Raw genomic sequence first — 17,970 nt, forward strand, 5'->3', positions numbered from 1 at the left:
GTGATCTCTCCTCTTTCATTCATGATTTTGTTGATTTGGGCCATTTCTCTTTTCTTTTTGGTAAGTCTGGCCAGGGGTTTATCAATCTTGTTAATTCTTTCAAAGAACCAGCTCCTAGTTTCGTTGATCTGTTCTACTGTTCTTTTGGTTTCTAGTTCATTGATTTCTGCTCTGATCTTTATTATTTCTCTTCTCCTGCTGGGTTTAGGCTTTATTTGCTGTTCTTTCTCCAGCTCCTTTGGGGTAGGGTTAGGTTGTGTATTTGAGACCTTTCTTGTTTCTTGAGAAAGGCTTGTATTGCTATATACTTTCCTCTCAGGACTGCCTTTGCTGTATCCCAAAGGTTTTGAACAGTTGTGTTTTCATTTTCATTGGTTTCCATGAATTTTTTTAATTCTTCTTTAATTTCCTGGTTGACCCATTCATTCTTTAGTAGGATGCTCTTTAGCCTCCATGTATTTGAGTTCTTTCCGACTTTCCTCCTGAGATTGAGTTTTAATTTCAAAGCATTGTGGTCTGAAAATATGCAGGGAATGATCCCAATCTTTTGGTACCGGTTGAGACCTGATTTGTGACCTAGGATGTGATCAATTCTGGGGAATGTTCCATGGGCACTAGAGAAGAATGTGTATTCCGTTGCTTTGGGATGGAATGTTCTGAATATGTCTGTGAAGTCCATTTGGTCCAGTGTGTCATTTAAAGTCTTTATTTCCGTGTTGATCTTTTGCTTAGATGATGTGTCCATTTCAGTCAGGGGGGTGTTAAAGTCCCCCACTGTTATTGTATTGCTGTCCATGTGTTTCTTTGCTTTTGTTATTAATTGCCTTATATAATTGGCTGCTCCCATGTTCGGGGTATAGATATTTACAGTTGTTAGATCTTCTTGTTGGATAGACTCTTTAAGTAGGATATAGTGTCCTTCCTCATCTCTTATTACAGTCTTGGTTTAAAATCTAATTTGTCTGATATAAGGATTGCCACCCCAGCTTTCTTTTGGTGTCCATTAGCATGGTAAATGGTTTTCCACCCCCTCACTTTCAATCTGGGGGTGTCTTTGGGTCTCAAATGAGTCTCTTGCAGACAGCATATTGATGGGTCTTGTTTTTTATTCCAATCTGATAGCCTGTGTCTTTTGATTGGGGCATTTAGCCCATTTACATTCAGGGTAACTATTGAAAGGTATGAATTTAGTGCCATTGTATTGCCTGTAAGGTGACTGTTACTGTGTATTGTCTGTGTTCCTTTCTGATCTATGCTGCTTTTAGGCTCTCTCTTTGCTTAGAGGACCCCTTTCAATATTTCTTGGAGGGCTGGTTTCGTGTTTGCAAATTCCTTTAGTTTTTGTTTGTCCTGGAAGCTTTTTATCTCTCCTTCAATTTTCAATGACAGCCTAGCTGGATATAGTATTCTTGGCTGCATATTTTTCTCGTTTAGTGCCCTGAAGATATCATGCCAGTCCTTTCTGGCCTGCCAGGTCTCTGTGGATAGGTCTGTTGCCAATCTAATGTTTCTACCATTGTAGGTTACATGTCTCTTCTCCCGAGCTGCTTTCAGGATTTTCTCTTTGTCTCTGAGACTCGTAAGTTTTACTATTAGATGTCGGGGTGTTGACCTATTATTATTGATTTTGAGAGGGGTTCTCTGTGCCTCCTGGATTTTGATGCCTGTTTCCTTCCTCACATTAGGGAAGTTTTCTGCTATTATTTGCTCCAATATACCTTCTGCCCCTCTCTCTCTTTCTTCTTCTTCTGGGATCCCAATTATTCTAATGTTTCGTCTTATCGTATCACTTCTCTCTCGAATTCTGCCCTCGTGATCCTGTAGTTGTTTCTCTCTCTTAATCTCAGCCTCTTTATTTTCCATCATTTGGTCTTCTATATCACTGATCCTCTCTTCTGCCTCATTTATCCTAGCAGTTAGTGCCCCCATTTTTGATTGCACCTCATTAATAGCCTTTTTGATTTTGACTTGGTTAGATTTTAGTTCTTTTATTTCTCCAGAAAGGGTGTCTCTAATAACTTCCACGCTTTTTTCAAGCCCAGCTAGTATCTTTAAAGTCATGATTCTGAACTCTAGGTCCAACATCGTACAAATGTCCGTATTGAGTAGGTCCCTGGCTGACGGTACTATCTCTTGTTCTTTTTGCTGAGGTGATTTTTTTCGTCTTGTCATTTTGTCCAGAGGAGAACAGATGAATGAGAGAACAAAATGCTAACAGGTTAACCACGTCCCCAGCAAATATACTGTATACAAATCAGAAAAGACCTGAAACCAGGGGAAAAGAAAGGGAAAGAAAGAAAAAAGAGAAAAGAAAGAAAAGAAAAAAAAAAAGAAAAAAAGATAAATACAAAAACAGAACAATACGAAAAAAACCAATTATGATCAAATATGATCAGGCTAGTGCATAGATCAGTGCCACACACTAGATTTTGGGCATATTTTGGTCTGTTAGAAAAAAGTGCCTCCTAAAATTTTAAAGGAAGAAAGACTTATATATGTACAACATAAGGTTTGATACAATGAAGGGATGGAAGATGACTGTAAATATGAAAATTATAAAAGATTTTATAAAAGGAATTGATACGATTAGAAGTTTGAAAAAAGGTTTACAAAAATAAAAAGAAAATAAAAAAAAGGGAGAGAATGTGATCAGGCAGGAGACTAGAACAAAGCCATATACTAGTGATTTAGGGTATATTTTGATCTGTTAGAAGAAACTGTATCTCAAAATTTTAAAGCGAGAACAACTTATATATATATATGCCAAAAATAAGGGTAACTACTATGAAGGAATAAAATAGGACTCTAAAAATGAAAAATAAAAAATGTTTTTTTAAAAAGGGATTGATAAGATGTTGGTTGAAAAAGGGAAAAAGAAAAATAAAAAAAACAGTTAAAAAAATTAACTTTGATGAAATAATGAATCATGGTAAAAAAAAAAGCCATGAATCTATGTGCAGTATTCCCCTAGCGCTGGAGTTCTCCCGTTCTCCTCAATCGGTAAACTTGGTCTTGGCTTGCTGGCTGTTTGTGTTGATCTTCTGGGGGAGGGGCCTGTTGCCGTGGTTCCCAAATGTCTTTGCCGGAGGCGGAATTGCCCGCCCTTGTCGGTCCGGGCTAAGCAAGCTGCTCGGGTTTGCTCTCAGGAGCTTGTGTTCCCTGCAAGCTCTCGGTACAGCTTTGGAGGACCAGGGCGAAAATGGTGGCCTCCCAATCTCCACCCGGAGGAGCCGAGAACTCGGGGCCCCGCTCCTCAGTGCGCCCCCAGAGAAAAGCAGTCACTCCCGTGTCCCCGGTCTCCGGCCGCACTCCGTGCTCACCCGGCCTGTGACCGAGCGTTTCTATCTCTGGCACCTGACCCCGTGTGGAGTCTCCAAACCCAGCAGATCCCTGCGGTGCGCTCCCGTGCCGCTCCTCCCGGGGTAGGAAGGGGAGTCTCCCCAGATCTGCCGCCTGTTGGGTCCCTGCTGGAGGAGCAGTGGCCCGACTGGGCTGCGGATCACAGTTTATGGCCACCCCGAGCTGAGAGCCCGCGCCTCGGCTCCGTCTCTGCAGCCGGCTTCCCCGCTCCGATCCCTGGGAGCTCTGCCGCACTCAGGCACCCCCGGTCTTTCTGTGACCCCGAGGGTCCTGAGACCCCACTGTCCCACGAGGGTCCCACCCCCCCGCTTAGCCACTGGAGTGACGTCCCTCAGCGGAACCGACTTCCAAAAGTTCCAATTTTTTGCTCCGTGGCTCTATCACTTGCCAGAAGCGGCCGAGGGAGGCCCCCACCCCCGCCGTCTATCCTCCCGAATATCGCCTCGGATTCACTTCTCCGCACGTCCTACCTTCCAGTAAGTGGTCGCTTCTCTGTTCAGAGAGTTGTTGCTACTCTCCTCTTCGATCTCCTGTTGAGTTCGTAGGTGTTCAGAATGGTTTGATCCCTATTCAGCTGAATTCCCGAGAAATCCAGGTCTCCTACTCCTCCGCCATGTTGCTCCACCCCTCCCCCACTTTTAAAATGTTAGCATCGAATATGCTTCAGGGAGGGAGATCTCGTTTTGAATGCCATTGATAGAGTGATGGCTTTGAAGTTATTACAGTTGCAAAGAAAAACTCAGAAAATGTGCTTAAAAACTGTTAAGACCAAGCCATCCACTGTTTGTTTTCAAAGAATACGTGCAGACTTAGGAGAAGCAGTTGGTAACTGTGGGGCATAATGAAAAATGAGATCTCACAAATCTAGGGGCGCCTGGGTGGCTCAGTCGGTCAAGCCTTTGGTTCAGGTCATGATCCCAGGGTTCTGGGATCAAGTCCTGCATCATCGGGCTCCCTGCTCAGCGGGGCATCTGCTTCTCCCTCTGCTTCTGCCTGTCCCTTACCCTGCTCATGCTCTCTCTCTCAAATAAATTTAAAACGATCTTTTAAAAAAGGTCTTACAAATTTGTGTTGTACGTATCCTTTTAATTTAGTTGGAGAGAAAAAATGTAACGTATAGTTCATGAAGGTGAAGTGATTCGTTTTTTCCACTAGATCTGTAGACTACGGTTCAGTATGGTAGCCACTAGCCACAAGTAGCTGTATTGTTTAAAATTAAATAGAATTCAATTACAATTTCAGTGACTCAGTCACATTAGTCACATTTTAAGTGCTTAGTGGCCACATGTGTCTAGTGGAGTGGGTTGGAGAGACAAGATATAGAACATTTCTAGAAGGTTCTATGAGATAGCGGTGCTGAAGAGAAGCTGTGAGGAAAGGCAAAAGAACACCCCCATCCTCCTTCTTCCCAAGGTTGCTTTTTAGAATTCAAACGGAGTCTCTGGCTTTATGTTATTCCATCTTAACTATACGTTTGAAATTATTAAAGAGAACAGAAGGTAGTTGGGCAGGAAATCACGGCTCACTCCAAAACATCATTTGTTTCTCTACTGGGAACAAACCTGCCCTTCAGAATCACATTTGGAAAATCCTGGAACCAGTTCTTTGCTCTCAAGTTGCACTTCTAGAAATAGACCAATCCAGTAGTCACTTAATCATGTTACATCTTGAATTGTTAAGTAATTATTTCCTGGGTATAAACCAAATCCTTACCTTTAGCAAAATAATCTCTTATATTCCAAATTCACTCTCTCCACAAATCCATTTGGGCTCCACTATCAAAGGGTATCCAGAATCCGGCCACTTCTCATCACTCCCACTGACCACTGTGGTCCCAACCACAATCATTTCTCGTCAGTTATTGCAGTTGCCTCACGACTGGGTTTCCTGCTTTCACTCTTGCCTTCTTACCCGCTTCCCAGTTTCTTCTCAACATGACAGAGAGCTCGCGGCAATCCTGTGCCCACAGTCCTCTGGTGGTTTACCCTTTTATTCCAAGTAAAAACTAATGTGTGGGCGGTGGCCTGTAAGGCCTCTCAGATCTCACAGCCCCCTCCGCACCCCTTGTTACCCGCTGACCTCAGCCATGCTTGCTCTGTGCGAGCCACAGTGGGCTCTTCTTTATCCTTCTGTTACCACAGGCATATCTTGCCTCAGGGCCTTTGCACCTGCTGTCTCCTCTGCCTGCGCCACGCTTGCCCGAGAGAGCCGCATGGCTCATTCCTGAACTTCGTTTACACCTTTTTCAACATCACTTCATTAAGAGGGCTTACCAAACTATTTAAAAATGCTACTTACCACCCCCCCCCTCGCCCTACCGTGTCCACACAGCAACCCCTGTTCCCTTTCCTAACGAGACTTTTTTCCCATAGTACTTCTCATCATCTGGCATACCATCCGTGTGTTTTACTTATTTATTTGTGTAAAGTCTGTCTCCTCTCAGTGGAATATAAGCTGCTTGAAGGCAGAACTTTATGCCTTTTTAATCTGAGTGTCTAGCACAAGGTAGACACTCAATATTTAATTATGGAAGAAAGAATTACTCCAATATTTGATGATGATAGATGCTGCATACACACAAAGCACGGGATCAGATGGGTGCATTTAAAAGGGAAGTCTGTGTTTCAGAACCAAAGAGTGCTCATCTAATTGAGCTTCATTTAACAAGAGAAACACAGAGATGCATCTTGCAGTGTCATCCTGCCTTCAGCCCCTTCCTCTCTGGGATTGCTCTGATTCCAGGCTCTGCTTTCTGGCTCACCCTACAGGAGCCTCCATTCTCCTCCTTCCTGCTCTTGACGGGCCACATAGGGGGCGTTTGAACCAGGGCTCAAGGGGTCCTATGTGGACAACTTGGGAAAGAGAACTAGGGGCTCCGATGTTGGCAGGTCCTTCTGGGAGCTGAGCTCCTGCAGATTTGTGTTTATTCTAAGGTAGCAGGGCCCCGTGTGTGAAGGACACAACCAGTGTGTACTGCTTTGGGAGGGGAGGGGGGCGCGTGGCTTAGACATAAGGGGGTGGGTCCCTTACCCCACGCTGGGGAGTGGTTGATGCCAGACTGGGGCGCCCTGCCTGTTCCTGGCATCATGGGGAGAGCGTGGGAGTGGCTGGGAGCAATAAAGATGGGGGGTGCTTACCGTTGGCTGGTCCTCCCCAGGGCCGGGGCGATGGCTGGCTCAGCTGCAGAGGGCCTTGAGTTGCTGGTGGAAGGGTGCAGCCTGGTAGCAGCAGGTGTTTCGCCTGAGGATATTGACTTCTCACTTCCTGCCATTGTACCAAAGCTGATTTGGGCTGAAAAAGCTCTGCCCCAAGGTTTCACTTTATCTTGAAACTTTGAGCCATTTGGCAACATGCTCCAGTGGAGTTCTTTAGTTAGATGAATGATGTTTCCATGTTGCCCGAGCAAAACACTTCTCCCCATAGCAGATCTCATTTTATCTGAAATTTCAAGAAAGAAAAATAAACTCTTTTTTTTTTTTTTTAATTGTTTCCTCTCTTTGGCATGGCCTTTGCTTATGCCCTTGTTTTAAAAGATAGGTTCCTGGGACGCCTGGGTGGCTCAGTTGGTTAAGCGACTGCCTTCCGCTGAGGTCATGATCCTCGAGTCCCGGGATTGAGTCCCGCATCGGGCTCCCTGCTCAGCGGGGAGTCTGCTTCTCCCTCTGCCACTCTTCCCCCTCGTGCTCTCTATCTCTCATTCTCTCTCTCTCAAATGAATAAATAAAATCTTTAAAAAAAATTGCCTTAAAGAAAAAGATAGGTTCCCTTATGTTTAAATTTTCTCTTAGTTGTCATTAAAATAACATAGGGTTATTTTTTTATTTTGTATAAAGTCTGTCTCCTTAGTAGTTCCCTGACCCAGCCTTTCTAAGTTGTTTAGTTTTGTGGATTTAGCTCCGTTGCCCTGTTGGCACACCCGAGGGCAAAAATCAAGATGTAGAAAGCCATACGATATCTGATATTTTTATTAAAGCAGATTTTGCTTCTCCTGCATCCATTGCTAGAGATGACATTCCCAGCTTGTGGGAGCTGCTGAAAGCTAGCGCTGGAGCCTGCCTCTCTGTGGTGAATTAGTGAGTGAAGAAGTTCCTTGAACACAGTAGGGAAAAGGCCAGATGTCAGCATTTGGCACTTCTAAACCTCTTTGCCAGGTAATCTTTTCTTGTTCTGTTGCTCTTCTTTTTGACAGGTAAGTTGGGAATTAGCTAGTAGATGCGTTTGAAGTGGGTCGAGGTGAGCTGCAAACAAGATTTCTAGGTACTTTCCTTCTAGGGTATGCCTGTTAAATAGGAAGGATGTGTCATTGACATGGTAGGCAGGAGGAATAAACAGGCAAGCCGGAATTTTTCTAATCAGTTTCACAGACTGTAGCAACCTTTTACCTTCTAAAATCCTGAACTTTTACATCCGGAAAGGGGGTGGGGAAGATCTGTCCAGGTACCTGAACCCCTCCTTTGTGCCAGGCGCGGGGAGATGGAGCTTTGAAGAGGACAGATACAGTCCCTGCTCTCAGGCACCTTGCAGTTTGGTGGCGGTGGGAGATATGAAATGCATAATTCCACCAATAATTAAAATTGCGGTGGGTGTTACTAAGGAAATGTGCAGATGCCGCGAGAGCATAGGATGGGGACACCTGCTATAGCCTGAGCTACCTTCGGGAAGTCCTTTAGGTTGGGACCCAAAGGATGAGTAGGTGTGAACAAGGTGAAGGTAAAGAAGGGAGGGGGTGGGGAGAGCTTTTGAAGCGGGGCGGGGGGGGGGGGCAGGACCCTCCCCTTGGGAGCACCAGCAGAAGGCCCGTGTGGCTGGATGGGGAGGAGAGGGAGTGAGGTGATGCTCAGAGCCACTGAAGAGCTTAGCACAGAAGGGATATGGCAACGTGTGGGTTTCAGAGCCCAGCAGGGTCCGACCAAGGCAGTTGCTGAGGCCGAGTGTTAGGAGGCAGTTGCTGCCGGTGCAGGAACAACATGACGGTGGTCTGAACAGAGTCGTCACAGTGGAGATGGAGACAAGTGAGTGGATTTAAGCGATGTGTGGATGGCGTTGGACTGGGTGAAGGATGAGGTAGGGAGCAAAGGTGGCCCTGCCTGGATCTCTGGCTGGAGAAACTGCGTGGCTGGCCACGTGCATCCCTGAGCTCAGAGTGTTGGAGGAGGAGTGGATTCTGGAAGAGAGACCACAAGTTTAGTCGAGGATGTGCTGAGCTTGAGGGTCGGAGAGACATCCCCGCATTCCAGGGGAGAGGGATAGGTAGGTCTGATGGTCCCCGAGGGGCCTGGGCTGGGCTGGATCCGGGGTGGAGTGGTGTCGTGGGAGAGGATGGAAGGTAGCAGGGAGTGGGGAATGGACGCGCAGCTAGGAGTGACCAGAGGGGCGGTGGAAAACCTGTGGAAGAGAGATCTGCCAGCATCAGGGCTGTGCCCGGGCGGAGGGGAGGTCTCGTTCAGCTCTGTGCCATGCCCAGGAGCAGTTTCAAGTGAGCAAATGCTGAAGACCGTACACTGGATTTAGCAAGCAAGAGGTGATCGGGACCTCAGCAGGAGCAGTCCCAGCAGAGCTGTGGGGACAGAAGCCCATTTTGAATGGTAGGGGAGAGGATTGGGGGGGAAGGTAAAGACCCTTGTTGAGAAGTTGGGTTCAGAAGAGGTGTGTAGGACCCAGGGTCTAGCTCTAGATCTTGGTCCCTCCATATTTGGACATTGAGGTACGGGAGGGAAGGCAAGAAAACTCTGATGCTTAAGGTTCCAGGACAGGTGGGTGGATGTAATCCGGAGCCCAGGGGAAGGGATGGGCATTTACCTCCTGCGCTTCAGAGGGAGAGACGGAGGGTGGGCGGAGGCAGCTGCAGGTGCAGGCCCGCGTGGAGGTTTGGGGTGGGATGGTCGGCGATCCGTTCTGGTCATTTCTGTTTTCTCAGTGAAGTAGGAGGCAAAGCCGTCTTCCCAGTCGAAGGAACCCGCTTGCTGGGTTAGAGCTCTTCTCTGACCGAGGTGCTTGGCAGCCACCTCGGCAGGCATGGGATCGGCAGCCGGGCGGGTCCATCCAGAGTTGAGGTTTTCTCTGTGGGCGTAATGCAAGGACAAGGAAGGGACTAACAGTGGAGGAATGGCTTCAGGGAGGTTTCCGTGGGATGAAGGGGCTGGGGCCGATGGGGAGGAAGGATGTGGAATGGTCAGCGGCCCAGCGGTGCAGGGGTTAGGAACAGGGTGGTGGGCTAGCTGAGTAGGGGAACAAGATACAAGTGCTTGGCTAACTGTCCTGTACATAGAAATCACCCAGGGATCTTGTTAAAGTGCAGATTCTGATGCCGTGGGTCTGGGATAGGGCTTCAGATGTTCCATTTTAACAAGCTCCTAAGGGGTACCAGCCCCTCTGGCCCACGGATTGCACTTTGAGGAGAAATTAGAAGGTTGTTGTTCGAGTGGGAGGCCGAATTAGAAATCCTCAAGGTGGTGCAGTCTTGAGCAATAGATAACACGGCCTGGGAATGGCTGAGCGGCCATCTGAGGTGCTCAGGGTGCACGACGGGGACGCTAATGCCTATTATCGGCAACACTGCTCCCAGCGTCTGTTGTGTAATTGTCCCCAAAACCGCAATGAGGTAGGTATTACAGCCCCTCATCCTACAGGTGAGAAGTGAGGCACAGAGAGCCCTGTCCCCAAATCACGCACGCTTGTGAGCAGTGGAGTCAGAACTCAGGCTGGGCGGTACCTCTCCGGAGCCCTGGGAGGGGGGCGTCACTGACCCCCGATGACATAAGTGTTAGCGTCATCTGACGCTAGAAGGTAAGAGGGTCTAAGAGAATGCTAGGGTCTCCCAAGTTATCCCCTGTAATCCTCACAACTGTCCTACAGAAGCTGTGCTCTACCCATTTTACAGGTAAGAAAAGTAAGGTTCAGAGGGATTATGTAACTGATCAGTGGGGGAGTTTTTAAGTGACTCAGCTTTGGTTTGAGTCCAGAGTCTTCCTCCTCCGGATCAGGTTTCACTCTATCCCTCACAGAAATGCAAATCGTCTTCTAATTCTCTGGGATGCTGCAGTTACCATGGGAATAATCTCCCTTGCACTGACTCATGCTACATTCTGGAGTTTGAGGTGTTGTGAACAAAGCTGAGCCCAGGGGACTGGGCATCTGGGCTTGGCTCTGTCTCTAACTAGCAAGTTTGCACACGTCTCTTAGGTCTCGATTTTTTTATCCCTAGCGATCACTTCCAGAGCTATATTCTGTAAGCATCAGGACAGTTATAACGTCTCGTTTACCCCGATGTCTCCTATAGGCCTAGCATTCCATAGGTCATCCTTAATTCTTACACAAGGAGGAATGTCGTTTCTAACTTAGAGGGCAGGGTCCTGCAGCCTGGAGACATCAAGTAACCTGCCCGCTGCCTCCCAGCTCACGGGATGGCAAAGCCCGGGTTTGTCCCGAGGTCTGTGTGACCGCAAAGCCCGTGTTGCTGCCTCAGCTTCTTCTGTAGCCTCGTGGTGGATCTTGCTTACAGGTGTCATAAGTCAGGATTATCAGACTCAAAACCTGGACTCAAAGAAGGGCTCTGTTTGATATTGGTTTTGAGAGGCACCTCTCTTATGCATGCTGCGTGCACGTGTATGCGCGCACACACACATGCACGCGTGCACACACGCACACATGCGTACCGTGTGCACGCCGATACCTCTGGAACAAAAGTTTCATGAAACAGTGGCTTATGGTATTCACTTGCAAAGCACTTGATTTTCTTTTTTGCATCTAGTTCAGTTTAGTCCATTTTATTAAGATACTTGTTAAGCTCTACTGGTGATTGAACCACCTGCCAATGGTCTGCAGCCCTCAGTTTTGAAAACTATGTGCAGGGACGTCTGGGTGACTCAGTCGGTTAAGCATCCGACTCTTGATTTCAGCTCAGGTCGTGAGATCGAGCCCCACGTCGGGCTCCGTGCTGGGCGTGAAGCCTGCTTAAGATTCTTTGTCCCTCTTCTCCCCCATTACCCCACTTGTGCGAGTGCTCTCTCAAATAAAAATGAAAATTATGGATTTCTTGATACAGTCACTCTCAACCTTCTTTTCTTTCTCTCCCAATTTCTTATCTCTGAATTTCATGAAAAATCTCTCTCTGATTATATATGTAGCAGTATTAAATCTAAATCAGTCCCCCCACCATATGCCACCACACTTTTGCAAAGTGGAAAAGTATCTCATAAATTTGCTCCGAGAGAAGGAAAGAAAATTGTACTTTTTAAATTGGATGACGGTGCTGACGTAACAAAAGAGGAAGAATAAGGAAGTGACTTCTGCGTCTTCTTGGCTAGAAAGAGGAGGGTATAAGGCTGGGAAACATGGGCTGATAAGGGGGAAATGGTGCAGGTTGGGGAGAGACCAGAGCAACAGAATTCTGGTAAAAGACGGTGAAACTAACTTCTTGTTCCAGCTCTGCCATATAGCCAGTTGTTAGCTGTAATTATCCTTGTAAACTTGTCCAAGGACACGCCTTTATTGGACTCCGTCATGTACCTGGTTTTGTTCTGAGTACCTCACATATGGTGTCTGGGTAGGTGATATTGTCTCCATGCTTTTACAGAGAAGGAGACCTGGGCACAGGGAGGCTAAGTAACCTGTCCAAAGTCACACAGCTGGTAGTAAGTGGTCTAGTGGACATTCATCCCTGGGCTCTCTGCCTCTGGAGCCAGCGTTCTTTGTTACTACACCGTCACGGTTACTTGTCTTTTCTTTCACGTGATTCTTTATGGTCCCTGTTGGATGCCATGCCTGGGACAGGAGGTCCTCGCCTCACCTCTGGGGTTGTACATGGATGAATAGTGATTGGAGTCCATCCACCTGATAGGGGCAGCCAGAAGGGATCTGCAGAGTTGATTTGGTTTCTGTCCTTCTTGAGCTCTGGTTATTTCTTGTTTTGTTTTTTGGTTTTTTTTGGATTATGAGAATTACCCCACGCCTTTTTTTTAAATTTGTGTTTAAAATTCTGTTGCTTGAAGCAAAGAAGAACCTTTAACCCTTCCCGGTCTGTTTCCTCATCCGTAAAATAAAGGAATTGGATACGCCCTTCCCCTGATGCTCTCAGCTCTATGATTTTTAGCTAGAATTGTGTTCTAGTGACTCTCATGTTCAAGAAGAGACTGGCTGGTCCTGTGTTGGGGAACGCAGAAGTTTTGTTAATTAATGGGGTTAATACAACCATTCCCTTCATGTTGTATGTTTTGTGTATTCCTTGCGTGGCTCTGACTCTTCTGTTGAATTCATTTGGAACATAAACAGGACGGGGGTGACTAACCCGTTCCCGAGCACCACCCAGGGCCGAGAGTTCTGGGCAGGAATTCTCCAGCCCTGAGGTCTGCTGTGAGCCCACCTGCACCCCAAGGGGCTGGAGCTGGGGATCGGACTCATCTTCTTCATAGCCTAGGAGGTGGTCCCTTTCTAGGCCCAATTCTGCTTGACACAAATTTGTCGTATAATAGAATCAGTGTGACATGTTCCAGAGTTTTGTGTCAGCTGGTGCTTTGACAAGAAGATCTGATATGGAGTGACATAAGGAGAATTGATGTTTTGAAGTAGCCACATGTTCGTCTGTGGAGGAACATTAAATATGTTTGGTTTCTTTCATGCGTCGGTAATGCCCTACAAGTTGCAGTGATGGGACTGCAGAGGGAAGGAAGTGACGTGTCTGACGAGCTGTGTGTAAACACTCCGTTTTCTGCACAGTGGTGGAAATAACCAGGTGACAAAGAAATGGATTTGCACAGGTGTGAGAGAGCCAAAGCCCGACTCCAGGGGCTTCCTCACTCCCCTGTGGAGGGAGCATCTGTCGTTCCAGCGAGTCGGGCCCCACGAAGGAATTAATTCCTCTTGGCAGATATTTCCTGGGGACTTGCCCTTCCCAACCGTCCACACACACCAGAGAGGAGCAGCGTCCAGGAACGGGGGGAGCCCCACAGTAGCCCTACGTTACGGACCCACCCCGCGTGTTAGGATGGGGACACGGGCACCTCTTCCAATGTTCTTACTCCGGTTTCGGGGCATTGAGGCCCATAAAGGTAGTGATTTGTTCCTCAGCTGGGTTGAGGCTAGCCCCAGGCTACATGTGGGTAAGTCTCTCGTGGTTTAACACGGTTGTGGGCATTCATGGTTTTATTGTAATGTTGAGGTGTACAGATACGCACACTCCATTGCATCTCTGTCATCTGCAAGTGCTCTCTGAGCGCTTTACACATACGATGGACCCGCTGGGCCCTCACGGCTCCATGGGTGTAGGTACAATGACTGCTCCCATATGGCAGAAGAGGAAACGTCGTTCCTCAAGTCGTTCGCCCAAGTACACAGATAGTAGACCGAATTGAAATGCTGACCACTGCCCAACTCCAGAGTTTTTCCTATAAACCACTAGGCCAGGGGTTGGCCAACTTTTTCTGTATGAGACCAGATAGTAAGTATTTTAGGCTTTGTGTGCCCTAAAAATCTCTTGTTGCTTCAACTCTGCCTTTGTAGTGTGAAAACAGCCAGAGACAATACCTCAAACAAATGATGTGGCTGTTTCCCAGTAAAACTTTATTTGTAAAAATAGGTGGCGTGTGGGATTTGGCCCATAGGCTGTAATTTTCAGATCCTGTACTAGACCATCCTGCCTTGTGAGGGCACATCTATTAATGACAGAGAGAAACAGATACTCAATAGTATGGTGATCCAGTTTTATAAGGGATCGGGGGCCAGAAATTGCACGAAAATGATGGATTGTTTGTATTCCTTTTGGGTGAAGCGTCCTCCTGCTTTAGCTACAGAGGCTGATGGTCGTCATGGCTGGGTACAGTGGGATGTTAAGAGGCTCAGGGCCAGGAAGGACTTTATATTCTCTGTCAACTTTCTGGGAGAATGTGCACAAGGCTCTGGGCATCTGTCACTCATAACTCCACGGTGTTGATAATGGTCCTCATCACCTGCCTGTCTCTCTCGCCGGTGTCTTGGATTAAAGAGGTCTTGTCTGTGATGCCCTTGGAGCATCACTGGGAGTCTGGAAGAGGGTAAATGGATTAAATGGCATTCATCATCTAGTTTGCTTGCAAATTAGAGAGTACTTTGGGGGTATAAGACCCTTTTTTGAATGTTTGCCGCATAGAGCCCAATTTTAAAGGAAAGGCGTTCTTGGTGACCTGTGTGAGAGAATGTGGATTTAGGTGGCATGAATTTATGGATTACCTGTGCGGTCGTAGGCTTTAGGCAATGGAGTTACTAAAGAGGATGAAACAGGTATTTATTTCAGTTTTTAATAAGTGTGCAGTGAGAGGGCTCCATAGCCCACCTCATTATATATCATTTCCACAAGAAAATTTAGGCTTCTCTGCTAAGCTGTGAGTCTTAGCAGTAGGGAGGATTTTTATAAATGTTTCCAAGTGAAATTTTGAAGTTAAAAGTTGAGTGGAGAAACCTCACAGGGCGCAAAGGCTGCTGCTTGCATTTCAATGAAAGGGAGAGGAAATTCATTATAGGGGTTGAAGATGTGGTTTGCATGCTAAGACCTTTGTGGAAGAATGGGCCTCCCCGGAGGAGGTGGGAGGGAGGTTGTAGCTTGCCCTTGGTGACTAAGTTTCCTTGATTAAGCACAGATATTTCTTCTGATGCCCTCTACCCCCCCACTTTTTTTTTTTTTTTAACTTTGCAAGAAAATATATTGAACTGAAAATTTCAGCCTAGAGGATGTCTCAGAATCTTGGTGGGTTTTGTTGTTTGTTTTGTTCTGTTGCCAAAAATAATTACTTAAAAACTCAAGAAGTGTAACTACTTAATCTTAATTTGGGAATTGAAATTTAAGATATGATCACATCAGTTATAATGATAGAAGAGCTGGTTTGTGGCAGAGACCTTCTGGGTGCTGGGCTAGGGCGTTATCTACACTGGGTCAGTACACTTAATCATACTTAAAACAACGGCATTAGTCCTGCAGAGGAATATTCTTTTTGTTCTGCAGATGAGCACATTGAGGCATCGGGAAGTTCACTAACTCCGTCAGGGTTAAACCGCTAGAGAGCAGCAAAGCCAGAATTTAAATCTGCCTTCTTGATTCCAAAACCCATGCAAGGAGGCTGAGCAAGGGTCCTGGGTTTCTGGGACACAGGATTCTCAGTGCTCAGGCTAGAAACATCCTGGGCAAATGGGAGGATTTGGTCACCCTGCAAGGAAGGTGCTTTTTAACTCCCAGCACCAACGTGGTGTTCATTATCAGGATCAGTCAGGATCAGAGGGGTTTTCCTGTGTGATCGCCATATGTATGCACCGTAAGGTCTCCGAGACCACAGATCCTGGGGTGGTCTTGGAGCTGAACAGGAAAGCTAGGAGACCAAGTTCTTTGGGATTCCCAGCTGAACATGGCCCCATTTATTGGCCCAGTTTGCATTGATGGGGCAAGAGGCATGATTCTTGGATTGGTAGCATTTGTACTGTTTCACTTTTGCTGCAAAGTATTGCTACACTGTTGTGCTCACAGGTAGGCATAGCCTTGGGAAAGGCTGGGTCAGCTTTCGAGGATTTCATCCATCCCACCTGACCCCCTTCCAAACTTTCTCAGACCAGTCCTCGTGCCTCTGGGGACCTTAGATGATGACCAGAAATGGGGACCAGCCAGCAGAAAGCTTCTTCCTTCAAAGCCTGGGCTCCCACATGGATGTGGCTCTTTTCAAGCAAATTCTTTTGGCCTGTGTCCAAATTCCAGAGGACACCGTGTACAACTTCTGGAGGAAACTGTGTGCTTAAAAAATATTTTTAAAGAAAGGGAGTTGGCACACAGGACCACAGACTGCAGACTCTGTGGTTGCTTGAGGGCAAGCAGAAGTGATCATGAGAACATATCGTATGTCTACATACGGTCAAGAGATTGATTGCTCTTTATTCAAAAAGTGAATCCATAGGAACATTCTGGTTTTTTTTTTAATCCTCCCTTTTAAAAAGTGTACTGACCCTGTTAATACCATATTCTGTGGCACCTAGAAGCCCCCTGCAGTGACCGATCTGGAGAGGGCTGATCAAGAGAAGGCAGGCAGGTCATCGGATGGCCTTGCTGCCTGTGGGAGACTTCGTTCCCTGGGGGGAGCACAGCCCGGGCCGAGGGGCGAGAGGCCGACCCGCACCTTGTGCTGGTGATTGCTGCTACGTGGCCGTTGCTTGGGTGCTTGTTTGAGATTAGTTTCTAAGGCTTATTAATTAGATTCACACAGGGGACCTTGTAATCACTTAATTACTGAGGTGCGCATTGCTTAACCGTGTCAAAAGATGCCTTGTCGTTTTTATTTCGCGTTTTGTTCAAGGGTCTCTGTGACTGTGTTACAAATGAAATATTCTTCCGGAATGCGGCATTTCCTCTGTGATTGGTGTCTACTGTTTGGCAATGGGCATAAATAAGACACAAGCTCTCAAGTGCTTAGGATAGGGGAGGCTCTGGGAAATGAGGGCAGAGTGCAGGGGAGTGTAGCAGAGGAGGGCGGGAGAATGAGAGGCTGGGGAGCGTGGAGGGGCGGGCAGTAGCCGGTGCGGCAGGGCGTGGAAAAGGGGGAGAGACACACACAGACTGAGAGACACGCAGATAGAATCAGGTAGGCAGAGGACAGACAGACAGACAGCCGACCAGTAGGGGCGGGTTCTTTTCCTTATGATCCTCAAACATCCCTCATCCTCCCGATGCTTTTACCTGTTTTCTTCCTTTTGGCTTTAAAGTCCTGTGACTCAGCTGTGTTTGTGTGTGTGTAGACTCTTAAGGAAGTGGGTTCTGGAAAATTTGAGAGTCCGTATAAGGAATTAGAAGCCCAGTCTCTGACCCAGACCACACTGGGTTCAAATCCCAGCTCCGCCACCTGCTTGCTGGGTCCCCTGGGAAGTTACATCATCTCGCTGTGCCTTCATTTCTTCTTGTTAAAATGGGGATAATAACTGTGTCCAGCTCTTAGAGGATTAGGGATGTGTACCCAGCGGTATTGGCCGTCGTCGCTACTGTGCTTGTAACATGATCTGGATGTCGTGGGACCAGTTTCCATTTGCAGGAATGTTCACAGAGCGTAATATATTTTTCCAGATACTGGAAAGGCTGCATGTTCCTGTCTGGGGCTTTTGTCATTGAACGTAATGCGCACTTGAGGAGAAGGTGTAGAGATCTAATACGCTGGGGGCCAGGGGTCACAGGGTCCAGTCCCAGAGCCGGCACAAGCCGGCAAACGTGATGAGTTTCTCTGGACCTGCTCTCAGGTTAGACACTGAGACGGTAAACAAGTGGGTTTTAGGTCACAGCTGATAGAGTCCTCTTTTGGCTTGTGAGTCTAATGACCTGGTTATGATTTTACCTCTATGTGGAGGTTCCGTGGGCGTAAGACTCGCGACAAGACTGGGGGTTGCTTCTATTAGTGCCCCTGGAAGAGAGAAATGTGTGCGCTGCATCATAAATAATAAATTTAGTGATGAGGAGGTTCTTTGGGAAATGAAAAAAGCCAGTTCTCCCATCAAAACCTAAGTGTCAGGTACTCCATCTCTTCACTGCAAAGGCCCTGGGGCCTGCCTGGGCCTCCAAGTGCCTTTAGATCTTTGCAGTTGTGGATGTGGGATTCCTGCTCCAAGCCTGGCTTC

The 17,970-nt window shown here is 47.1% G+C and overlaps 1 protein-coding gene across 1 annotated transcript in view; it reads left to right on the forward strand.

Moving 5' to 3' along the window:
* Window positions 1-17,970, forward strand: part of CARMIL1 (capping protein regulator and myosin 1 linker 1) — a 314,559-nt gene that overhangs the window by 100,629 nt on the left and 195,960 nt on the right. The window lies entirely within an intron of this gene.

Source organism: Zalophus californianus, chromosome 7 (assembly GCF_009762305.2).
Source record: "Zalophus californianus isolate mZalCal1 chromosome 7, mZalCal1.pri.v2, whole genome shotgun sequence".
NCBI classification, from domain to species: domain Eukaryota; kingdom Metazoa; phylum Chordata; class Mammalia; order Carnivora; family Otariidae; genus Zalophus; species Zalophus californianus.